Genomic DNA, 15986 nt, shown 5'->3' with positions numbered 1-15986 from the left:
GCTGAAAAAAATGGATCTTTTTCCATTCAAGTTTTATACTTTGTAATATCATGATTACATCTATCTAGTGTTTACAGATTAACAATAACTGATTTAAATTCCACGAATCAATGTTTACATCTCAATCAAATTGGTGCTCATTACTTCTGAAAGATGTACAGACGGCATCCTTCGGCAAAATTGCCTGATAAACAATTATAAAAGTTGTATGTACTCAGCGTTTGTGATATTTTACAGATGTCTATGAGCTATGGTTGTAGTATACCTGATGTTTCTCCCTCCAAATGTATATTATAGTCAGAGAATGTTAAGAAGAGTATTAAATTCATGGCACCCAGGCTGTTAGTTCAAAAACATATTAGATACTGCATTTTGTTATCAGCTTACAACAATTCTGCTTCCCCCTCCCCCACTTAAAAGTATTCTGAGCTTTGATTGCTTAACATTAAATTAGCTCTAAGTGAGTTGTGAATAGGTCCCGTTAATTAATAAATAATAATTCACCAGTTGGGAGGCAATAGCCAATTACCAATTTTGAACTCTCTTAATCATTAATTCTAGTTGTAATAATGGCTTCCAGACGGTGAAGAAAGGGCTAGCACCCGCTGCAGATATAGTCTTCTGTCATAGCATCCTATTGCTGGCTGACAGTGGCTTTGAGGGCCTCGGTGTTTGGATGACACAAGGTTAATAGAAATACAAGGTTAGACCATCATGTAATCGGGCTTGGTTGAATTTTCAATTTAATGTATCGTACCGACTGCTGGGCAAGATAGGCAGATTTTGACAAAACACACAACCACTCATAATCTATGACAGCACTATTGCCATAATGTTCAATTTAATGGATCGTACCGACTGCTCGGCAAGAAAAAAAGATTTTGAGAAAACTTGCAACCACTAATTCACTATGACGTCAATATTAATAAGCGTGGTGGAAGTGAAACATCAGTTGTACACGCGTTATGGTATAACCTTTTATTTGTATTAAACATGGGATGAATGACACTGCAGGCCTTCCCGTCGACATGTACCCAAAAGGTTTAGTAGAGGGGGTTGTCATCAGGGCTGGAATGGGGCCAAAAGTGTTAAAAAAAAGAGTCAATAGAACTGGAAAAACACATTTACAAGAGTCATGAAACGGGTGAGATGGGGTTCTTTCATTGCTGGTGCCGAAAGTGGCCTTTCCACCATCACATGGCCCTTTACACCCACTTTTTTTTATAGATCTCTTGACAATCTCATATGAAACTCTGAAATATCTTTTATGGGCAGTCATGGACTTGATGGAATTGATCTAGGTTGTTTTTGTAACTCCTCCTATTTTACAGAGCCCCTCTTCCTCACACTTTGGACTTGCTGACGGCGTAGACAGTGATCCAGGAGACGCCCAACTGCTTGGAATGAGCGAGTTGAAATTTGTCAATCATGCTCAAGTGTGATTTTCTCAACTTTTATCAATGCTAGAGAGCTCAGATTTGATCTGTTTTGTAACTAATTGTTTATACTTTAATATATCGAAACATGAATTAATTTCAATCACTCAAACTTTACTAATTATTAAATTATTATGTATTCATATTTTAATGGACCATCCTGTATGAATTGAACCTTTATTTGTATTTGATCAACAGACTGACATGTAAAATTTAAAAACATAGAAAAACTCTTTTAAAACGTCCTAATTCGTTGCTTAAAAAAAGAAAAAAAGAAGAATCCATTAATGATGAAAATAATAAGAAGAAAAACCCAAGCTATGACATGCTCTAGAACAAATAACCGATCTCATATAATTAAACCTATAATCGTAAATCTCTCTACAAAAAATAAAAGATTACATATAAGTAGTATTTAGAATTTACTTAGGTATTTACAACTACACATGACTATGTATGTATAATTTATATACATACAAATATTCTTTTCCCTAAAGAATTCTAAAAGGAATATAGCGAATAGAAAACTTTAGTTTTTCCGGAAGACAAATGGATTTATAATGAATGGAAGAAGAAGAAAATTTGAGTAGATAAGAAACTAAGGGTTCAACTCACAATCCTTCTGTAGTCCTTCTGGTAACCGTGAAGAGAAGCATAAACAATAGTGGACATTTTACACCACAATTCTTTTTCAATCTTAAAAAAAATACTAGTGTTTAAATAATAGTTACTTTCTATGGAAGGAAATCTCCTGATCTCTTATACAGAGATGAATATTGAAGATTCTTTTTTCAATGTATGTTTTTATTACAAATAAACTTTGAATTCAAGATCATATTTAAATTTATTAACAACAAGGAAGCCTATTAATCTATAAAGCATATCCTGATAACCCTTTCTACTTGATCTGAATATTTTTTTAAAGCCAAAAGGCATATCTGGAATGTTGAAGAATTTATTAAAAAATATGAAGGAGTCCTTCCACGCCAATATGCTCAAAATGTAACCACATATCTACGTAATGAATAATCATTTTAATCACTTAGAAGTTTTAGTAATAGATATTTTTTCATAAATTTATTTTATTTTTAATTGTTATACTTTTAAAAATGATTACATTGTGCTATGAAACAATCAAATTTTTTACTACGATAAGGAAATTATTAGACAAAAACGCCAAAATGGTCATTTCTCACTCAATATAATTTTGAAAAAGCCCATTTTACTGAGTGAGAAATCTCCAATTTCAAATATTTATGAACCGCAATGTTCCAAAATAATTGCAGCAAATCTTTAGTTATTATCTTCCAACATTTGTCTGTTTTGTAAGAATTTATAATTTTTTTGTATAAATACAAACAACAACTATATAGTGTTTTTGAAGGATACCTATATTTTCAAATAAAGGTCTGACTGTCAGATATCAAGTGATGTATTTTTACATTATTTTTATACATTCTCTCTGGAGTAAAAACATCCATTCTCATATTTATAGAAAGATCATTCGAATTCTAAGCAACATAGTTAAGGGTATAATAACAATGGTTTTATAATATGTAAACTTAAGGTTTTGTACTATATTCATACCACTTATCTCTATCTCCTGAACAAAGACCTCCAAAAGCTTTAAATCTTTATATTAGAGAAAGATCCAAAAAAACTTTAATTGCCTTCAACTTAAGAATATAAGTTTGATAGAGAAAGACAAATGTCATATTAAGAATCAAGCGCTCAAATTCTTCTAAGTTATATTTAAGTCGATATTGATACATAAAAAGTACGTATCTATATATTAAATGTGAAGGTCTGTGTTTATGTATGTGTGAATTGATCACGGCCGAACCAATGCATGGATTTTTCTGAAATTTTTTATGTAGCTTCTTATGGTAACAATTTTTTTGAGCTTCAAGACCCTGGCAACTTTTAAATAGTCGCTTTTATCACTTTACCTGTACAACCTGAGGAACGGGATATATTTTGGATATTATAAGGGTCCTTTGATAGGCAGGGAAGCGGCAATGAAATAATTTAATCTACCTAAGGGACCATCAGCCCACAAATCGTGTGCAAGGGTGTATTTTAGCATATTATAAAGGGTTCTTGGGCTTAGAAAAGGGCATCAGAGAAATTTACATTTTCTCTGGACTAGCAGTTCAACTGTACAACAGGTAGGCTGGGGTATATTCGGAGGATTCCTTGGTGTCTAGAATCGCGGTAGAGTTTAAACTGTATTTGTTATATTCGTATATACTCAAACTCATAAAAAACCAACATGAGAATAATTCTAACAAATTTATGGCCGTTATTTTTTGTTTTATTTGTTTTTCAAATTTAATTTGAATTAATAATTATTATTAAATGAGATCTCAATCAAAGGGGGTACTTATTACTGCTGAGAGATGTACAATCGGCATTCTTCGACAAAAGCACCTGACAGAATACAATAAAAGTGCGATATTTTACAGATGCCTATGGGGAATGATTGTAGAGTATCTCATTATTCTACCTTCAAAATTATATTACGAGCAAAAATTTTTGACAGGGTTAATAAGTAAATATTATCAAGGGCTTAACCTCTCACACATAAAAGTGTATCAGCTGACAATTTTACTACTCCAGTTCCCCCTTTATCAGTATTCTGAACTGTGATTGATTGCCATTGAATAGCTCTTATTCAGTTCTGAAAAATTCCCATCAATTATTAATTAATAATTCACTACTTAATGGATTTGATAATATAGAAGATCCTTTACCTGATACCGATTACTTTAATTGATTATGCTGTCATGGTTCATGTTAGATACAAGAGAAAGTCATAGTGCTTTAATTAATGAGATGTGATCTCCTCCAGCTTCGGATCGATTACGAGTACCACTCCCCCGCCTGTAATACTTCATAAGAGACAAACTCAGAAGCTCCTCCTCCAGATAATGATACATTTACATTCATGACCTTCCAAAGTACTAATTGTCGAAATATCTCGAAAAAGTCGAGATCCCTCTCTTCCGACTCCCATAATATATTTCCTATTTTAAAGTGGCAATAATTGATTTTAAGCTACTCACTGTCGTTGTCTCCAATTTCGAGATAGAAAAAGAAAATATGACGTGCATGCAAACTTATACAATATACTCGTTAATTTTAATACTTTGGAATATTACGACTAGGCTTCCACTCAAACATGAGACGGAATTGATTTCAAGGAGAACAAAAAACAAATGGTTGTTTTAACTTCAAGACAATATCTGAAAACCCAAAAATATTTCATATCATTGCAATAATTCAGATTTTGTGGAGTTCCAAAATACTGTCTAGGAGGATCCCATATCAAGCAAATAAGTTATCGAAGTTCCTCCAGGTCTAGTTTATGTTCCATCAAAACAACTCTTAACCAAGTCTGAATATAGGTAGAGGTATCTGCAAAGACTATATTGCACGAGAAGGAATATGTTCAAACAAATACTAACAAGATTTGTCAAAAAAGGATCCAAAAATTATTTTTTTTCGAAAAAATTCAAAAACAAATAGTTATTTACGAAAATTATCACAAATTTAATTTTTTTGGGAAAAAAATTCAAAAATTAAGTTTCAAATATTCAATTTAAAAAAAAAAATTCATAACAATTCACAAAAAAATTGAATTTCTTTCAAAAAGTTCAAAAAATCTATATCTATTCACAAAAATTTGAAAAATTTTTTTTTATTGAAATTTCAAATTTTAAAATTTTTTCAAAAATTTCAAAAATGCACAGCTATTAAAATTAAATTAAATTTTTGGATTTTTTTTTTAATAAAAAATTGAATTTAAAAAAAAATCCAAAAATCTATTCACAAAAAATTAAATCTTTAATTTTTGATAAAAAAAATTGTTGAATTAATTTTTTGGGATATTTAGGACTTGAGGTCCAAAAAGTTTTTATATATTGTATCTTTCCAATTTTACTGAAAATGGAAACATGAGAAAATAATCTAAATAATTTGAATAATAAAATTATTATTATTTAATAATAAATGTAGAAATTATTCATAATTTAATATGAATAAATTCGAATTTAGCCTATTAAATTCATAACAATGAAAATGTAAATAGATAAATAGACGGCTGACAATGAAAACCATGGATATTTATTTTTGTAAATGGTTTAAAAATGAATAAGAGAAAATGGATTTACCTACATAAATATATTCTACTTTTGGGGTAATGTGGAAAATATATATATTTGTATAAGCGAGCACATCTTGAGTACAAATCTGGATTATGTAATATATTCCATTATTTAACTATTTAATCATTTTTACTTCTTTTTTCATATATTTTTCCACACATAAACTAAGTGAATAAATACAAACACGGAGGTTCCATTTCAATCAAAGTGGAGTCTCTTCTGACAAGGTAAAAATAAATTTATAAAAATGATGATTATCCAGAGTGAGGCTTTCTTTAAAAAAAAATAACTAAACTAGTATTATGATTGCATTGCAGATCAAATTTTGATAAAATATATTTCGTAAATCATAATTCCTATGTACCGGATGCTCCATTGAAATCTGAACACTTACAAATTCAATAATTAAATAAGGCTGAGTGATTGAAATTAATTTATATTTCGGTATATTAAAGCATACAAAATTAGTTACAAAATATAATAATCCTGAGCCCTCTAGCTTACACATAAGTCGAGAAAAGGACACTTGAACGGGATCATTTAAATTTCCATTTGCAAACTCCAAGCAGTTGGGGCTCACTAGGACCAACGTCTACCCCGTCAGCAAGTCCAAAACGTAGGAGAGGAAGGAAGACTTTTCAAAAAGACAAAACTGGAGCCGGATGAACGAAAGAAAACAGCAAAAGCCATTCTCCTCATGTCTTTGAGGGCCCATGAAAGAGATATCAGGATTTCATACTAGATCGTCCAGAGAGCTATCAAAAAAGTTGGTGGAAAGAGCCTTGTCATTGTGGAGGTGCCACTTTTTACACCAGCAATGAAAGAAACCCATCTCCTTATTTCCAAGATTCTTTTGAGTTCTTTTGAACTCTTTTTTGATACTTTAATTTCCCCTGAAGTCCTGATTCCAACCTCTCGACTACAACTATCGTATGTATATCAAGGTGAAGGCCTGCAGTGTCCATCATTTAAACACCGAGGCCCTCAAAGCCACTGTCAGCCAGCAATTGGATTTTATAACAGAGGACTATATCCGCAGCGTGTGCCAGGCATTCCGTTGCCACTTAGAAGCTATCATTCCCGCTAAGGGCAGCACTCTTAATGATTAAGGGAGCTTAGACGCTCACCTATTTATATTTTATTGTAATTCTATTGTTAATTAATAAATTATATCTTGTTGAACTTTAAAATTCAAAGTGTTCAGATTTTAATGGACCACTTGCTATGCATTTATACCAGGTATAGAACGAGACCATATATTAAAAAATTAGAAATGAGTTGGAATGTATCTAAGTCGATCTATATGAGGATGACATTACTCCAGTGGTGGAAAGGAATTGTTTAAGACAACTGTCAAGAAGAATTTAACTAATTTTGTCATATTTTGACAATTTTTCAATTATTTCAGGACTTCAAATTAATGTTGAAAAAATATATATTGTCCCTGAAGGTCGGTTGTTTCCTTTAAATAATTTTGGTGAATGCAAAGTTTTAGATGAAGTGAAAATATTGGGAATTGAGTGAGAGAGCGATGCCCCTTTGCAAAAGTTAAGCTTCCAGTGTCGAAATTGGTGACAAACTGGTGAGCTTCAATTTTGAGTAAAACAATTGATTTGTATAATAATAAATTAATAGCAAATGTAATACCAGGCTTTCAAAAAGTTTTGGAACATGACTTTAGTTGCGTTTTAAGAGGTCACGATTAATTTTATAGACAAATTGTATTAACAAAAAAGAACAGCTGATTGTTTACCTTTTGAACGCTTTATTGATCAAGTTTCTAGGATAAATATTAACGAAAATGAAGAAAAAAAAAGAAAGAAGTGGCTCGTTTAGTCCTCGTCGAATTAAGCAATTATGATATTGTAAAGACACTGAATGTCTACAAAAACACAGTCTACAAAACAGGTCAACATCGGAGAAGACATCAGTGATTGTCATAGAAGGGGAAGGCATATCAAATTAAATCCTGAAACGGTAAAAAAAGTTTTTTTGAAAAATCCGAAAATGATGCTGACGGACTCAACGAAGAAGCGGTCGTTGATACATTCCTCGGAGTACAATTCTGTTAAAAAAGATGGTAGCAAGTCTATCCGACATATTGAACGACCCTTGCTCACTCAACAAAAAGAACAATTACGATTTGATTGGTGCAAAAAGCTTTAAAACGACCTGAGTTATCGCCGAAACCGAATTTTGTCCTTCCCGGTCAAGAAGACATTTAAAGTGGATCCCATGTACAATAGGCTAAATGATTGGGTCGTATGTTTTGAAGAAGTAACCTACCACCGTGAAGTGTATCCAAACATCCGACCTCAGCAATGATGGTTGGCATTCTTTCATCTGAAGGTCACAAAATGAACCCAATTTGGCTCCTGATTCCATACAGGTTGCCTAGCAAGGATTACATACTTATTTTGCAAACAAAAGCGCTTCCCTATGTTTCCAAGATCACATAGCAATCAAAGAAAGCCGTTTATTGCTTTAATGGGATGGTGCTCCAGCATATTCGGCAAAAATTGTGGAGGATTGTATTGCCAAAAAAAATGAAGCTCTGGCGAAGGACTTTTGCCAACACAGAGCCCCGACCTGAATCCCCTTGACTGGTGGTGAATTGAAAGCAAGGCCTGCAGTCAGCACCATAGCAGTATTGAGTCCCTAAAGTTGAGAAAGAGTGGCAATCAATCTCAAAGCACCACGTTTCAACGTGTACAAAGCGTTTGGGGGTTGTGTGGAGCGTGTGATTGAGGCCAAAGATGCTCAAATGCCTAAATAATGTTCTCTAATATGTAATAATCAAGTTTCAATCAAAAAAATCTCTGGAATTTCATTTAAATACACTAGGTGTAATGAATTGTTCAACGTTTATTATGTCCCAAAAATTTCTGACAGTCCTTTATATGTGACTACAACTATCCTTTCTTTAACTTCAAACGTGTTAAGGGAAGATGAATCATGATCAAAGCAATTGTTTGATCACATCCATCTTGATTAGTGTCCTAAATATATCTTGTAGACAATTGAGAGGAGGACAGGTTCTTTTGTCTAATATTCAGTCCAAAATTTAAATAAAGATTTATCCAAACATTATGGTTAAGTCACATTTAGAACAGAGTAATGATGTTGCTGGGTCTCTTGTTCATAATTTTTTATTATTATCCATCAAATAATATAATTGTTAATTTCTTTAGTGAAAGGGCAACTGCTCATAGCATAGAATTGTAAAGTACAATACATTCATTTGATTTTAAAAGTACAGTAAAATTTGGAAGATCCAGAAGAGTTGGAAAATATTGACATTTTCCCAAATTCCTAACACACAATGACGTTAATAAGAACTTTATCTTCAATGCTAAAAGATTTATCTTAGCCCTTTGTAGATTATCAAACTTACACCTGGTACCTTGGTGTCTTAAACTGGATTTATAATTTTTGAATCGTTAGAGATGCGAATCGTAACATCAATGAAGTATGTTAAAGCTCTAGACCAGGGATGTCCAACTTTTTAGTATAATGGGCTGCATTGCCACTAGAAATACTTTAGTGGGAATAATAACCTCGGATTAAGAATGATACAAAACTACATCTTATTATCAAATTTATAATTGTCCAACAATTTGGGAATATTACGTAATTGGTTAACTACCTATGTCTTTTTATATCATATAAATCTTTTTTTCACATAAAAAAGGCAAATTGAGATAGTATTAATAGTAAAAAGTATTCAAACATCAATACTTTTTCTGAATGATCAATTAATTAATCACGATATACTATTTATAAATAGAAGTCTTACATTAGCTTAATATAATGTCAATCACTTATAATATCTAATGTTAATGTTCAACTACTTGTTTTTACAAAATATTTACTGGAGATTGACATATTTAATTGACGTACAATCATACACTGAGAATATATATATTTAAATGATCAGAATTAAAAAGTTGTACTGACTACTAAAATAACAAAGATTAGGACAAGTATGAATTAAAGTAAAAAAGGTAGCTATTTACTACGTCATTTTAGAAAAGTTGATCAAAACGTATACAACGTTCATAGTTGATCATTTTTTTAATAGACTAACCTACCATTACTTCCTTTCAGATACATATACAAGTAGTCCCCTGAGGTATGAAGCCACATTAAAAATGAGCATTTGAGCATTATAACACTTAATAGAATATTTATAAATGGAACTTTTAAACTAACTTAAAATCATGCGATTCTCTCATAATCTCTACATGTAGAACTACGTGTTGTACAATTTTTTTTGAGTGAACGTATATATAGTTTAACTAATGGGTTTGTATGTATTTCAAAAAAATTTATTCTTGTATATAATCCGTTCATCTAGCAAATACTTATTATTTATTAAAATATTTTCTACTAAGCTATAACCATAAGTCTTTTACAAAACATGCTATGGAAAGATATCATCATTCATTAATGATACGTATGGTTGAAAATGTGTATTAATCAACTCATTCCTAAAACATTTCCTTTAGAAAGAATAACATTAAGTGCTCAAAGTTGATAATTTCATAGTGAGATGTAAATGAACAGATGCTAATAGATAGAAAAGAAGTATTAATTATTACCACTTTCGGATAAATAACAATTTTTCTTTTAGCTTGAATTATAATTCGTTTATAATATTAATTATATTCAACTTTTGGTTTAGTAACTCACTTTTTTTGTCTATGTTAGAGTTGAGGACACATGTACATCCCTCCAACCATAAACGACTAAACTAAACGAGGACTCAAGGTTAAAATATTCGAATACAAATAAGATTCTGGCTGTTAACAATAAATTTTACCAAATGTATTGACACATGTATTTCCAGCCTGATTTTTGATGATAAATGTATCAATTAGTCGAAAAAATCAGGTGATGTTATTTTTTATAATTTAGCTGTTTTTGAACCGATTTTTATTAATATGGTAAATAATAGAATACATAACTAATATTGATTGTAAACGCGAAATATTTCGCGTAGATGTGAGTATTATGTATATTTGGTTTGGTTATTAAGAACAAATATGCATGTAATTAAATTGAAAAACATTTTGATACAATCATTGCTCTAATAATTATAATATTATACTTATCGATGAACAAAAGCTTGTTTTATTAAACTTTGTCTTACGTAAGCTTCCCCATTTGTCACCGTCAATTATATTATATATTGTAACTAGGAAAGGTGACAACCTTTGACTTTTTGTTTTTAAAGTACAAAGATTGTTATTTAGGATATCTCAATCACATATACTCCACTTATTTCTCAATGAAGAATTATTATCCTTTGTCTAAAATGCAACACTTATTAAAAATTACAAAAATGTTTATATTTAAAAAAATATCAAGGGACAGATTATTTACATTATCAATCAATAAACCCGCCTTTTGCCTTTATGATCAGTTCAAGCTTGGTATGGAACTTTGCTCAGGAGTTCTTTACAAAGTTCCGTTATAGGTTAGCTCAAGCATTGATGATGACGCCCTACAATTGGTCTTTTGATGTGTATCGGACTTCCAAAAGCTTCCCCTGGATGTGCCCAAAAATACCAAAGTCCAGGGAAGAATAGTCAGGGCAGTGGAGAGGCCAAGAGTTTTGATTTTCAAGCTTGTTGTGGAATATTTTAGTCTGTGTCACACGCTTTACTCGATCCAATGGCTTCACACCCAAACAAAGAGTTCTCTTGTTGATAATAAAGTAGTTGTTTGATTAAATCTTGATTAATGCCTTAAACAGATCTTGTAGACAATTGAGAGGAGGGTATATGGGCTAAGCAATAAAAAAAAATCCTTGATTCACTTCTGGTTGCTCCCTTTATTTTTGCTCTAATTTTCTGTTGTTGACAGAAGTACATTGTACCTACCTAGATATGTATATATATTTTGAGTATGTTAAAACCCCCTAATGTCATTGGCATATATTTTCTTTGAACTTACACATAACCCATAAATCCTTCTCCATCTCTCTTTCTAACATAAATGTATATATTAGTTTTATTACTCCACTTAGGACAGGACGTAAAAACTCCTACCATTATTCTTGGACCAAGTGCAGGGGTTTTTGGAATAAAAGAACTGACATTCAAAGACTGTAAATTTGTATGCATGTACTCACATATTAAAGTTAAGATGGGCCAAAAAAAATCAAGATCATAAAATAATTGAAATTGAATTCTACCCCCATTTGGGTACTGGAAGTTTTAAAATACCAAAAATGGATTTTTGAAGAAGAGGGCTTCAAAGGACCATTAAAATTTGACTTGTTGGCAGTTTTGAATCAGTTTTTTCTGCCATACAAGGTACTAAAAAGTTTAACATGACTATTAAATTATCATCATGTATACACGTTAGATCTACATGGAATGTGATAATGCAGTTTGAAAAATGGGGATTATATTGTGTCCCTTTTTTAAGAAGCTACACGTCAGAATTAATAAATAGTATCGAATATCAGAAGTTTCTAAAGAGGATATGGAAAATAAGGTGTTAAAGGAAAATAGCCACGCTCAGCGTATATGTAAGGTTGATTCCTTCAGTGCTTTATTTAGAAACTGTCTTGCCCGGATTGGCCAATTGGGTGATCAATACTGAATAAGAGTGGCTACAGAAGTTGTTTCACTGAAGTTATATTCAGGCTCTAAAAAGGCCAAGGAGACAACTTGGGGGAGGACCAGTTCAGTTTCGTCATGTTCTGCCTTAAATATACAGGATGATTATGATTGATTTATCCTGTAATCAAGAAAAAGAATGGCTTCCTGTCATGTCTAATAATAAAATCTAGTTATACATTATGATGGGAACAGATTTATCAAATTCTCTTCTGTTTGACGTTTCTCCTTCCAGGGCTGCCTCCCAAAGAATCTTGTGGAAATCTTCAACGACCTATGACTTGCCTTTTATTGGGGACATTTTTCGTCAGTTTTAAAAAAGAAGGTGTTCTTTGGACATGTTGATAGCCCTATTAGTTTCCAGGTTTGGGTTCTTTCCAAAGAAATTTTAATAAGCTATGATATGATTAGAATACAAAAGTAAAGGGTCAAGTCTGGAGAATTGTATTAATGTCTGCTAAGGGCAGCTAAGTTATATAAATCCCCTGTAAAATAAAATAAAAAAAATCAGAAGAAACGTCTCGTATCTTTGTTAGGTCCGAAACTATTCACATCACCCTCGTATATAGGAATTACACTCAGAATTTTATCAAGATAATTTAACAATCCATAATTATAAAAAAAATATATAGAATAAACCTATATCCTACTCCAATTTTTTATATTTGTTTATAATATTTGCAACGCATTTTGTTTTTTTATTATTCAAGAGTTAAGAGGCATGAAATTTTATTTGTTCGTTTTCAAAACTCCAATTGGACCACAAAAATAGATAAAAAGAGAAACTTATGACGTAAGAAGATCCTATTTATATTCAGAAATCTTTTTTAAAATATATATTTCTTGAAAGTAGAAATTATATGTACATATGTTCAGACATAAAATGTATTTTATATTTTGTTAAATAGCTGTGAACCCCTACCTCTCTTCTAATTGAATTAGTTAAGTAAATACATCAAGCAAAAGTAAGCTATACGTATACGTACAATGTGAATATATAGAGATAGAAAACCAACCATCTGTATATATTTTATACATCCGTTGACTCTTCAAAGAAGTAGATAATATCAAGACATAATAGCATAAAAACTCCTTCTCAGCTCCATATTCCTTCATCTTTTGTTTGTCTAACTCAGTTAGGTTTGTTTTGTTATACATCCTTTTTTTATTCTATGGTAAAATTTATTGTCCATGCTCTCAAACAAAAAGGAAATAAAAATAAAACGGTGAATATATATATATATATTTGTATCAAGGAAAAAATCCATTAGTTAGATTAGATGAAATAAAAATATCAATAATTCAGAGAACTTTACAATAAAAACGTGGACAAAAGCACATCTGGTCATGATGCTTTTAAAAAAATGAGTTATTTAATAAGAGATACAAGGCCTGTTAGATTTCAAAAAAAAGAAAAAGAAATACAAGGGATATAAATTATACAAATGAATCAATTTCTCCTTTACTTTAATTTGAAATGACTTTTTCAAATTGTTGACTCGGTTTTTTCCATGGCTTTAGGCTAATTGACTTTGTATATATATATATATTTAAGTATTTAAATTTTAATACAAAAATTACGATGGAATCCTTTCTAATTAACTGATTATGTTATTCATCTATGTAAATTGATCTCGGAACCAACACGAGTACATGTTGTGTAGATATACACAGCCCTCCAATAGTGAACTAGGTGAACTATTGTACGGCCTGAAATTATAAGAATGCGTCTTATATCTTTTGAATCTACATTTTGTTGCCAATACTTTTCAGAACGCTCCTGAATAATTAGATCCGACTTTATACAATTTTTATCCATCTGGATAATGCCTTGTTCAGGATTTCTTCGTAGACAGTTTATCGAGTTAAATCGAGGTTTAGTGAATTTAATAAACCGTTAGGCAAAAAAAGTTGCTCCTTTGTTTTTCCTTTTGATTTCTTGGATTCTTTTTTTTTTAATGTGAGTACTGCAACAACACCCCAAAATTAAAATAGTAAAAAATTTATTTTGCATTGTAGTACACGCAACTTCATCAAGAACAAATAATATTTTATATAAATTTTTTGAAAAATACAAATGAAACGTCTTTATTATTAGAAACCCCAAACTCATAAAATCATATCATAAAGAAAATGACATTTTGCCGGCTAAAAATATATCAAGACGACCATAAGCTAACACGTGCACTTCATTACTTTGTTTTGAAGCTTTATAAGTTCATTATTAATTACAAAAATGAAAGGGATGCACAAAGTAGGTAAGTTTGAAAAGCCTGGATGCAGTTTAATTGACACAGAGGGAATCAATTCATATATATTAATTAAAAAATATAATTAACTCTCCTCCCCTTAAATCTAATTGTTGAATTAATAATTAAATATTGTTGATTGGTATAAAATTAATTAGCTCTAAAAATATGAACCTGATTAAAATTTTTTGGGAATATAATATCAAATAACCGTCAATTATAATATTATTAGTCAGTTAGGATTCTAGCTTCTTCATACAAATAAAATTGAATTAATGAGAAATCGATATTTGTATCTTAAATGAATTTGAAATATGATGAATTATTATTATACATATATGTATATACAGGGGTGACCATAGGTTTTAAATCTTTTTAAAATTTATATATTGAGTAATACATTGATCGTATAGAAAAAAGCTTTAACTAAATATTTTAGAAAATGTATTAAACTTTATTCAATATTTTATAAGCTATTCAATAAAAGTGCCTCTTTTATCGATTACCTCCCTTAGACGTGATTGAAATGCTTCACATGCTGCACGTACTCTAGATATGGGAAGTTTCGCCCATTCCATCTGAATTGAGGCACGGATATCTTCCAAATTTAAATATTGAAAAGTTTATACCTACGACTTGAGATAATCCTACACAAAGTAGTCGAGGGGGCTAAGATCTGGACTCGAAGGGGGCCGCATAGATTTCTCCCAAAAAGGAATATTTGCTTTAAGCCAATCTTGGTATTGGACGCTGGTATGTATTGGAGCTCCATCTTGCTGAAAGGTCACCTTAATCGTTTTAGATGAATTTGCTTTAACTTATGGAAGGACCACAGGCTCCAAAACATATGAAATGTAGTCACCCGTCTTCATACGGAGGCCCCCGGAATAAAAATCGAAGGAAGCTCATCTCCTTTACTTGAAATCCCTTCCCAAACCAAAAAGGATCGACTATTAACCTGTTTCGGAATTCTTCTTTGGTATAAGGTTACAACTTTTCGTGATGAGACCATGATTCGGTCGTTTTGACCGTTGAGTTTTTGATCCAGGTCCTTTTTCTTCTCATCCGAAAAGACATTATTTCCTCTCCACGTCCAAAGTTCTAATAAGGTTTTACTTCTTTGAATCCATTTCATCCGTGCATCTTCTGTGAGATTCTGACCGAAACGAAACTTCAGAGTAGGTTCTTATGAATAATATATTTTATCGAAGTCCTTGACACGTGGATGTCCTTAGCCATTTTTGACTTTGATCTGTTGGCATTTCTGTACATTTTTAATTAAACTTTCTGGACGTTATTCGGCTACTGAACGAATCTTGGGGGTCCACTTCTTGGTTTATTATCAACTTTTATAGTCTCTTGAATATTTTTAACGTTTGTTTTAACAGAACTGAAACTGATTGAAGGTCTCTAAATCTGATAAATTTGAGGTAATGATTTGCCAGCACGATGAAGACTTTCTACTAATTTTCTTAGACGTCGAGGGAAGGCCTAGAATCCGCTTCA

The sequence above is a fragment of the Lepeophtheirus salmonis genome, chromosome 14, assembly GCF_016086655.4.
Source record: "Lepeophtheirus salmonis chromosome 14, UVic_Lsal_1.4, whole genome shotgun sequence".
NCBI classification, from domain to species: Eukaryota; Metazoa; Arthropoda; class Copepoda; order Siphonostomatoida; family Caligidae; genus Lepeophtheirus; species Lepeophtheirus salmonis.
The sequence above is the reverse complement of the archived record's forward strand: the minus strand, read 5'-3'. Positions refer to the sequence as shown.